Source organism: Homalodisca vitripennis, chromosome 7, assembly GCF_021130785.1.
Source record: "Homalodisca vitripennis isolate AUS2020 chromosome 7, UT_GWSS_2.1, whole genome shotgun sequence".
Taxonomy (NCBI): Eukaryota; Metazoa; Arthropoda; class Insecta; order Hemiptera; family Cicadellidae; genus Homalodisca; species Homalodisca vitripennis.
In genome coordinates, this window is record NC_060213.1 from 130729230 (window position 1) to 130739973 (window position 10744).

Here is a 10744-nt window from a genome sequence, read left to right on the forward strand (position 1 = left end):
TTATTTAATAATGAGAACGTTTATTCTTTCCATGTTTTGATTAACGCTGTGGCTATATGGCCGGCTACCGTCTGTAGATTAGACAGACGGGCAATGGGTGGTGACGTCAACCGTGACGTAACGGAAGGGCGCCAACAACTGTCACCTTTACACCACTGCCTTAGAAATATAAAAAACACAATTTGTAGACTATTTTATTAATTGCATATTATGCGTTGGTAACGTATTGAACGGTAATGTAATAAAAGTGTACGCTTAAATAAATTAAAAAGAAGAAATATATAACTAAAAATTAACCATGTACCAGAATCTACACTTCGTAGTTTATTAAGATATAGTTTTGTTTCTCGCAATTTTACTGGAATGTTTCAATTAATAGTCATTAAGAGAAATCATAATTAATTATAAATAATTTTTGTCATATTAAATATGTATGTCATTTAATAGCATAAAACAACTGGAACATTTGTTTTATGTACTAATAACACTCAAATGGTTATGATTTCATTGTATATTGTATGTAAGTGGTAAGAGGGAAATTAGTCTCTCGTCTTGAGATATTTGAAAATTCTTCCATTTACCGATTAAAAATAGTTTTATTATTAATCACTTATGTATTATCGGACTTTAGCAGGACTGTAAGTTCTTATAGAAGGGATCTTGGTACAGTTTAAAGTATATAGCATACAGTGTACATCACTACATAACTTTTCTATTGTTTTCGGCAAAATACTGTCTGTTATACAAACGTCTGGATGAGTCAAACAGATGTAAAGTAACACTTAAACTGGAACTTGAAATGTTATACATCAATGTATAATTCTCATTCATTGTTATAAAACACAGGGATGTGTCATTACGATAACAGATAGGATTATCTAGAAAAGTTGGCATCTTACACGAAAGAATTTTGAGCTGTTGACTTACCATAAAAAGAAGCCTGAATATGTTCATTAAGATGTGACTGGCCAAAAACGGAAAATTGCGTTAAAGCAATAACAGTCTAGAGAAAGTTATAAGAGTTGTATACGACATCTCAACGAAACAACTGATGGCATCTCACACCCAGCACAACTGTCGTAGATCTAATGCATTTAACGTGGATGATACAGACAGTTCTTTTCATTACCACAATCCCTTCCGCTTTCCCATTACTGTACAATAAATTTCGGGGACTGATGTTTCCTCAAGCTCAAAATTCTTATTTAACCAAAAACGATCATGAAAATTCCTAAAATTGACTCTAAATATGAAACTTGAATTATTAATTATAATTAGGAGAGGCAAACTAAAATAAACCCGTAGAATGCATTATAAGAAAATTATTAAAATGGAATTAACTGAGAACTTACAATATTTATTAACTTTCAAAAAATGAGTAAAAATAAGTAATTCACTTAATAGAGTTGTAAGAGGGATTGGACGTAAGTCACCAATGCGGTATAATGCTGTTACTAAAATGTGACAAATAGGTCTTTGTAAGCATCCAAATTAAATATTTAGTTATAAAGTTTGCATGATAATGTTTACACGGATCAATACTGTGCACTTTATAACCAAAGGATAAGATCACTGTATATTTCTAAAGATTTACAATTTTATACGTAGGCTACTTGTAATTTAATTTTTGTTGGTATTCACACTTATGGAGTTTAATCACAACTATGAAGTTTGGTGCACAATATTGAGTACCTATATTTAGGGTATAGACCTATTTCATGAAATATAGTTCTTCATGAAATGCAAAATTGTTCTCGAATCACTTATTCTTAATTGAATATGGTCCGTATTTTCTTTATTATTGATAAAAGTTTTCAAGTGTTCAAAAGAACTAAACATTCTACAACCCGCCATTTTAATAACAATGCACAGTGCTAGAGCTACTTCAAAACCTTTGGCGTCACAGTCTGTGACGTCATAGTCGTTCCCGTTCTTTGAAACCAAGACCGGTGACCGGGCATATAGCCACTCCGAACAAGAATACACCTTTGAACACGGCCTATCTCACGCCGTTATCCCCATATCTGCCTGTATGTGATTTTTTCAAAAAGCTTAAGTTACTCTCAGAAGTTACTTAAGATGAAGCCATAAAACTTGGTATGAATATTGATGGATCTTGAAAGTTTAAATAATTTCGGAAAAGATTAATTTTTGTATAAAATCCTTTTTTAAAGACAATCATTTAAAAATTTGAAGCTGAATATCTAACAAAAATTATTACAAAACTGTAAAAGAAAATTTTTAAGGAATTTAGTATCTATAATTTATGACATGAAGATTTTTAGATCAGACAACTATTAACTGAGAACTTGAAATTTTTATCGAATACAAATTTGCTTGTTATTAATACGAAATTAAACATTTAAACTAAAAAAGAATTGTAATCCTTCTTTAAAACGCCCTTATAATAGGATAAATAATTGAGAAATCACATTTATTAGTTGTGTAGGTTTAATGTTGTACAATCACTAATTATAAGCTGATTGTAATATTGACGGTTTATTGTTGGGAAACAAACGTTTTTATTTTTTATTGGTTAGAGTTCATTAATAATCAAAAACCGCGAGATTCAGATGTTTTCTAGGCAAAGTTTTGCTGTTTACGTTGCTATTATTGTATATCTTATTTAATTTCTTAATACACCATAATACCTATTTATGCAAATGAAGAGTTAACAGACGTTCATTTTATTTATGGATTGGCTGATGGAAACTCGCGAGAGGCAGTGCGACTCTATGCATAAAGACAATTTAACAGAAGAAACCGTATATAGAAACGTTCGCAAGTGTTCATAGGTCTCTGAGGGACTGGGAAACTTTACGCAAATTGAGAAGTTGACCCGTGCAATTTCAGTGACTATATTAAGAGCTCGACAAAGTATATTAAATGCCGTTGAAGAAGGCCCAAGTAAGTGTCAGAAGGTTGTCACAGGAGGAAGGAATATTGTGAAAATCCTCTTGTTTGGCGTATTGTTAAATTTCAACTGTTATATTGTATCCTTATAATATTCAAAGAGTCCAAAGTTATCTTAAACAGACTTCCAGCCTAGAACGAATCTGTGTGAATGGCTTTTGAGAAAAGATGTTTTGTTTCCATTATGTCTGGCAAATGTTTTGTTTATTGATGATGCAGGATTTTTGAGAGAAGATATTTTTGTTTATTAAAATAATTGCTTTTGAGGACTAAACTGAGTGCCATATTTGGACTTACAAAACGTGCTACCTGAACTATTAAAAGATATGCCTCCATACAAAAGATTCAGTGTGATTTATGCCGGATGGCGGTCCTGCCAGGTCTCTTGATCTAAACGCATTTGAGTTTTTTGTTTGGGGTTACCTTTGGTATAGCAAACACCTGTGGAAAGTATTGAAATGTTTAGGAAAAGACTAGTGAATGGCTGTATTACGATTATACAGAAATCAGGGGTATTTGCACGAATAAGAAATTCTATGAGAAATTAACTTGAACGATGCATAGACATGAATGGTGGACAAATTGAGCACATGCTTTAGGATCGCTGTTATTTTTTTAAATCTAACTAAATGGTATCCTTGTTACAGCTATTAGTTACAAGAAAGAGCACTAGGCCTCCCTTATCACACATAAATTGCTCATACTGTACCTTTTTTTGGAAAAATGATTTTATTTTAAAAATTTTAAATATTTTACTAAGGAAGTTTTATTTGAAACAATTAAATTTTTTAGTTAATAGTTGTCCTACCTTAAAAATCTTTATGCCATAATTTGTACGACTAAATTATTCAACGTTGTTGTCTCTTAGAGGTTTTTACTAAAATGTAAGGTTTTTGAAATATTTAGCTTTAAAAATTTTAAAAGGAATGCTGTACAAAAATGAAACCTTTAAGAATTGTGCAAAATATCAAGAGCAAGATTCATGCCAAGTATCGTGATTTTATCTTAAGTTACTTCTGAGATATTAATCTTTTTTTAGAAATCACATACAGATAGATGGACGAAACACATAGTGAGATAGACAATATGTTCACATCTGACATCTTTTGTTTGTATACCTTTGGAATAACCTCCTGAAGTTTAGCAACATGCATACGGGACACTCTGTATTCATGAGAAGTGGTAGTGTTCGAGTCAAGATCCTTTCCCATATTGTTTACATAAAGCTTTATTTTGGACCGTTGCCACTACGGTTGAGTAAAATACCTAGTTATTTCTGTATAAACTTTTTATTGAATTTAGGGTCGTTGTGAAAACGGCCCATCTTTTGAGATATTCAAAACATTGGCAAAAAGAAAAGTTGTTACGATCTCTGTTGGACAATCGACCCTTTTCATTTAATTATAAGTGGGTGTAACAACGACATTAGAAGAAAAGCTCAAATACAGAACTAGAATTGTTGTCAAGACGATTCATAGAGTAAACCTGTATTATTAGTTATTTTCTCAAAAACTATCGTTGAGCCAACGATTAGTAATATAAAAGACATGGCACACAGTGCCGTCCCTAGGGTGGAACGAGTCGAGCGGCGGCCACGCAGTGAGGCTTTGTTCTAGTCAAAAATGAATACACTTTTCTAAATAAGTAAAAGTGTTGGTTGAATTAAAATAATATATTAGTAATATACACGCCTAAAATATCTATCTGATTAGTGTCAACTCCACAAAGGCTACCGTGATTGCCTTTACAAGAGAGCGTCAGTTGAAGGGTGTTGGTCCATTCTTATTGAGAGGCTTTTCCATTGAGTTAGTCCCAAGTTAAGTACTTGGGCGTAATCCTTGAGAGGGTCCTTAACTGGGGACCACATTTGGAAAGAGTTATCGCCAGAGGGAAATGGTCTTTAGTGCAATGCTGACATGTGCTAGGTGGGTCTTGGAGACAAGCAGAGGTTTTTGTATTGGCGGCTGTATGTCTCCGTGGTTAGACTTGCACTAATGTTTGGGGCTGTTGTCTGGTGGTCAAAGACGTAGGCTTGACTGTTGCCTAAACCTTGCCCGCCTGGAAATTCTAATTCGAGCTATGGCCATGAGGAGTGCCTTTTGTCTTCAGCAGGCGGGACTTTGGTCGGCCTCGGGCTGCAGCAGTGGGCACTGCTAAATTAGCATCTCTGCATGTAATCTTTGATCAGATGCCACAAAGAGTTTCTTTCAACAAACCCTTCAGGATTGTTATACCTTCTAGGGAAGCTTGGTCGGAGGGAAGGAAACCCCTTCCACCAGCGGAGCTTGATTGGTTTCCAGACGGCTCTAAAACGGAAAGTGGCACAGGCACCGGAATTATGGTGGTGTGAGACCATGTAAGGAGCTGGTGGTCCCTGTAGGTCCTTACCCCACAGCTTTTCAGGCAGAAGTCACAGCCATTATGGAGTGTGCTCGTGAGAATATTCGTCGGTGGTAAATGAGTAAGACGATTTGCATTTTCACATATAGCCAGGCAACATTGAAGACCCTGGACTATTTCGTGTTCAACTCCAAACTTGTCTGGGATTGCTATCAAGTCGGTTCTTCCCATGTCAGGCAGGATCAATAATATGACTGTTGGGCTTCTGATGATGAGGGGATCTCTGGGAACGAAAGAGCTGATGCACTGGCCAATTTGGACTTGGTGTCCATTATGATGGGACCTCAACCGTTCTGTGGCATTTCTAGGTGTGAATCCTTTGGGGCTGTCTCAAAAAGGGGGTGAACCCATAAGAGAAGGTGGAGGTTTCATCCGGTTCTGAGAATGAGCAAAATTGTTCTAAAGACGCCTTCCCCTAAGATGACCTTCTCTCAATAAGTAGATTGGTGTTTTCTTGGGTTAGGGGTCTGATCACGGGACATGGTCACCCGAGGAAGCATCTTCACAGATTCCGGAGGATCCACTCTATAGAATGTGTGATGAGCAGGTGGAAAACCTACTCTTGCATAGCAAGGGAGCGGTACACCATCTTTGGTAGTCTAAACAAAGGTACCGGTAGCGAATTAATCTAGGTCCTAATCGGTTGTTTTTTGGCAGTTTGTAGAACTGCTGAAACCGTTAACTGATTAGCCTCATGGTGTACTTCCAGGGTGCGCAAAAGGCACTTATGGGTTAGGTGCATGGCAATAGGCCACCCCATAAAAGAAGCTCTAGTAAACCAGCTAGGAAGTCAATATTGAAGTACAAATATTATACTTTATGTTACTTCACAGTTTTAACATAAAGTTGACTCTTAAGAGCAAAGAGCATATTTGGAAAAAGTCATGATTTTTTAATCTTTTCTGTACGGGTGCTGTTAGATTCTCCATACTTCCATGTGATTAATTCCAGAGTGACTGGCTTTTTCTTCTGAAATAATTTCTAATGGGTTTTCGTAAAATTCTAGATTAGGGTTTCTAAAAACTCCTTATTTAAAAATTGAATTATGTTGTATTTGTTGGTTATTAATTAAAAATCACACTATGTAGTCTATGTAATGAAACTACTGTGTATCTTTTTAGTTTTATCAAAATGATTAAAATAAATAATTACCACATAAGTTATTACGGATACTGTATTAATTATAAGTTTTATGTTCGAATTCTACAAAATAAATTATTCATGACTGTATTTTTTTTAGATTTCATCCCCAATACTTCAAGAGGCATTAAAAAAAAATACCAGTTACAAACATTATAATGTTTTGAAGTAAAAATAGAATATGAACACGACAACAAAACATAAATATAAAAAAATACATAATAAATTAAAAAATTCAGATATACATGCAATCAGTCCATACCTATATATGAAATACCAAATAATGAGCAGTCTTTTTATATCCATACTGGTAAAACCTCTGGATAGTTTACATGTATACATAATATTTTACTCATTTTTAAAGAGAATTTTTTCACAAACAAGTTTTAAATCTCAATTACTACATAATATTTATAAAGCACTAAGCATTTAATTAAATAGATTCTTGTACAAAGAAAGGAATAATTGGATAAATGTAAGTTACTAAGATAATGCAATGGAATGATATTTTTTCAAACAGAGTGTCTTCAAACTGAGAAGCTGACATGATACGATCACAGTAGTTAGAAGACAAAGAGTGGAGAGAGAAAGTTACTCCTTGACATGAATATACAAGACAATTACTGCAATAGAAAAAGTGCTATAAGTCCTTGCATACAAAATATATACATGTATCTTGTATATATGTATATCCTATATATGAAGGGGTAAAGAATAAAGAGAAATAACAAGTAACTAAACAAATTTTATTAATTTAATTTTGTACCCAAAATGATCAAATACCATTATACGTAAATAATAAAAAATACAAACTTTAAACAAATAACATTATAAGCATACAATAAATTTTTAAAAAATGGTATAACTTAACTTATTACAAAATATTCAACATGCATACAGGGTCACTCTGAAAGTTTGGATATATCAGCAGACAGTGTATACTGTAATAATCTTATCAGCCTTAACTGATTTTCCGAGGGCCTGCCAATCAGTGCGTGACAACTTTCATTCATGAGTGAACTTGTGCGGTTTGTTCGGAAATGTCAATTTCGTGGTTATGGAGAGACCATTTACGGGCAATGATTTTTTACGATTGTAAAATCAGTTTGTCTCAGGAGTATGTCGAACATTCAAAAATTGCCTTTGTTTCTGGTTCAATTTTACTGTTATAGGTAGTATAGTAGGTAATATTATAGAAGAGACTGTAATTCGCTTCAAGAGTACAAACACTCAGGAAGGCTGCATTTCACCGTTACTGAAGAAAACATTGATCAGGTCTGCAATATGATCCAAAAGGACAGATAATGCATTTAATTAATGATTTAAGCTTCCCTAGGGATTTTATCTGCAGTAGTGCAGATCTGCAACATTGCATGACTTTTTAAAAAGGTTTCTCAATGGGTACCTCACAATTTTACAAATGAGCAATTTGACATTTGAGCATGTGAGAATCGGCCAGCAGACCTACCAACTGATTAATAATTGTGATCATCAGATTATTTCCAATATTGTTACTGTTGATGATGTGTACACCATTCTATGTCGTTCCAACTGAAGAAGAGTTTTGTATGGGTGTTTGAACACAATGGTCAAGGAACAATGATTGTTTGAAGGTTATTTTTGACGATGGAAGGATTGTGAAGGAAACAGGATTTTTTCGTACATTTGCCATCGTTCAGTGAAACAAGAAATCAGTAACACTATGTTTTGAGATCTGCAATCTGATCTCTTCTTCAGGTAAAGAAGTATTAGGTTAGTTCTTTATCTGAAGAAGAGATCAGATTGCAGATCTCGAAACGTAGTGTTAGTGATTTCTTGTTTCACTGAACAAGGAACAATGATTGTTGAAGAAGGTAATGTACACTGTTTACTTCAGGAGCAATGGACTAGTGAAGGCTATAAGTTGGAGGGACAAAAGACTGACATAGGAAATTGGCACAGTTGCTTGGCAGACTAGAGCATTAGGGTTAATTCTGCACCACAATTCCTATTCTCACACTTCTGGAAAAACTTTGGAGTTTTCGGCCTAAAATGGAACAAAAACGGTTAAGAACCACCCTGATTCAACCAAACTCATTATGTGAGACTACTGATTGTCCTTCAATATGAAAAAAAAAAAAAAAAAAAAAAAAAAAAAAAAAAAAAAAAAAAAAAAACATTTGCGCGGTTCTCACTTGGGAACTGAAATTGATTATGAGATTCGTATATATTTTTACAGAATTCCAAAATGGAGTGGTTAATTGCTTTCAACTTCAAAGAGCATTGATACTGGAGAGGATTACTTTAAACACGCCTAATGATTAGCTAGTCTAGCACAACTCTTCACATATCGCAACACTTTCAGAGTGACCCTCTTACTAATAAAACACTGGTTTATGAATATGTGGTAAAAGTGAATTTATTTTGGTATATCAAATAAAAACCACATAAAAACATTGAAATTACATACCAGTACAGCACCAAAAAGATCTGATCAGTCTTATACAATTACATAATACAACCTTAAATTAAAAGCAACAAATCTTAACTAAAGAGTACCTAAAACATAAAAATAAGTGATTGTTACTGATAAACATAACCTAAATATTACGATTAAATTACCATCAGAGAGCAGCGACAGACTGAGCTTGATTATTAAGTATCTTCTATTTCTGCCAATTTCTTGAAACTGCTTTAAGATATGTTGTTGTTTTTACTCAAAAGTATATATATATATACTTAAAGTAAGTACTAACTAAGTATATAATATATATAGTTTTTACATCATAAAATGAAGAATTTGGGTTTGTTATAAAAACTTTCTGGTAGAAAGAAAGAAATTGCAATATATACTTATTGTCATACAGTTTTGTTACGAAACCGAAACTTTAGTGTTTCTAGCTTCTACAAAGAATGTTTTTCAGTATAAATCAAGATACTCAAAGAATGACAAATATATCTAAGTAAGGAATTAATTATTTCAACATTTCGTAAAAATAATTCTTATCGCTATACTACAATTACCTAAAAATACTACATATTGACAAAATACAACTGATTTATTGACCAATAAAAATAAAGAGTATTACATACTATTCCAACATTTGTTGAAATATAAGTATTACAGAATTATGTTTTAATTGGTGTATTCAATATCCAATTGTACTTTGCACTAAAGAAAATAAACTAGATGATTGATGTGGACGGACGGTGTGTTTCTTCGACACCCCCTGGCTCATGGGATCAATTTGAATTTAAATTTGAGTAAAAATGAAAAGAAAAATGTTTTAAGTTGTTTCCATTTGCCGGTCATTACAAAATGATACATAACTTGACTTTTTGTAACCGAAAAACTTACAGTAGTAATGCTTTAAGAGCTTGCGGCCATCTTGCTTGTAGATCTATAAGAACAATATTAAACCTCAGACATATTTAAAATCTTCTTTTTAGTTATAGAATACCTAGTGGGAAATGTATCATTTTAAGATATAATTAATAACCATCCAAACTTTTTTTAGTTTTTATGATATCCCTAGGGTTATTCAGGAAAATTCTCAATAATTTTTGTACTTCCTTGTTTATATGTTTAAAAGTACATGTTACAAAAAAAAAACTAATAAAATGAGACATCTCCCATAATGTTATAGCCAAAAATTAGGTCGTAACACTGCATGAGGTTCGACACTTGTCTTAAAAGCCGGCTTTTAATAATAGTATTTAATATCAACAAAGTCATTAACATGAAAATTAATATCTTTATTTTCAATAACGAGAAACTGTTCTGAAGCTCTTACTCAAATCTTGAAACTAGGGATTTGGCAATTCAGCGCTTTGACCGTGGCCATGCGCTGAAAAAGCAACTCCTTGAAACCAGGGGATGCTAGTTTATAATATCAAGGGTCTCATGGAATAGGGGCGAATAAGCCCCTTTTTTTCCGATTTGGGGTTTTTTCATATGTTACATTATTATGTAACATACGAAAAATGTTACGAATGTGTTAAATGTTACATCATTACGCATCTTATATTAAGTTTTTATACAAAAATATTTTGCAGTTTATTTTTTATGATCAAAAAACAAAGGGCGTATGAACTACCTTTGCCAAGTGGCGCCATGGAAAAGACGTGTATGTGCATACATACACCTTCTGATTCCCTATAATAGCTTCATGGAAGAAAGACGTATGAACCATTAGGAATTTATACGTCAAAAATAATTTTAAGAAAGTTGCCTGCCTTGTACTTTGAAGCCATAACATAATATAAAAACATTGCAAATTTAGCAATTTCATATTTGTTTTTCCTCTATGAA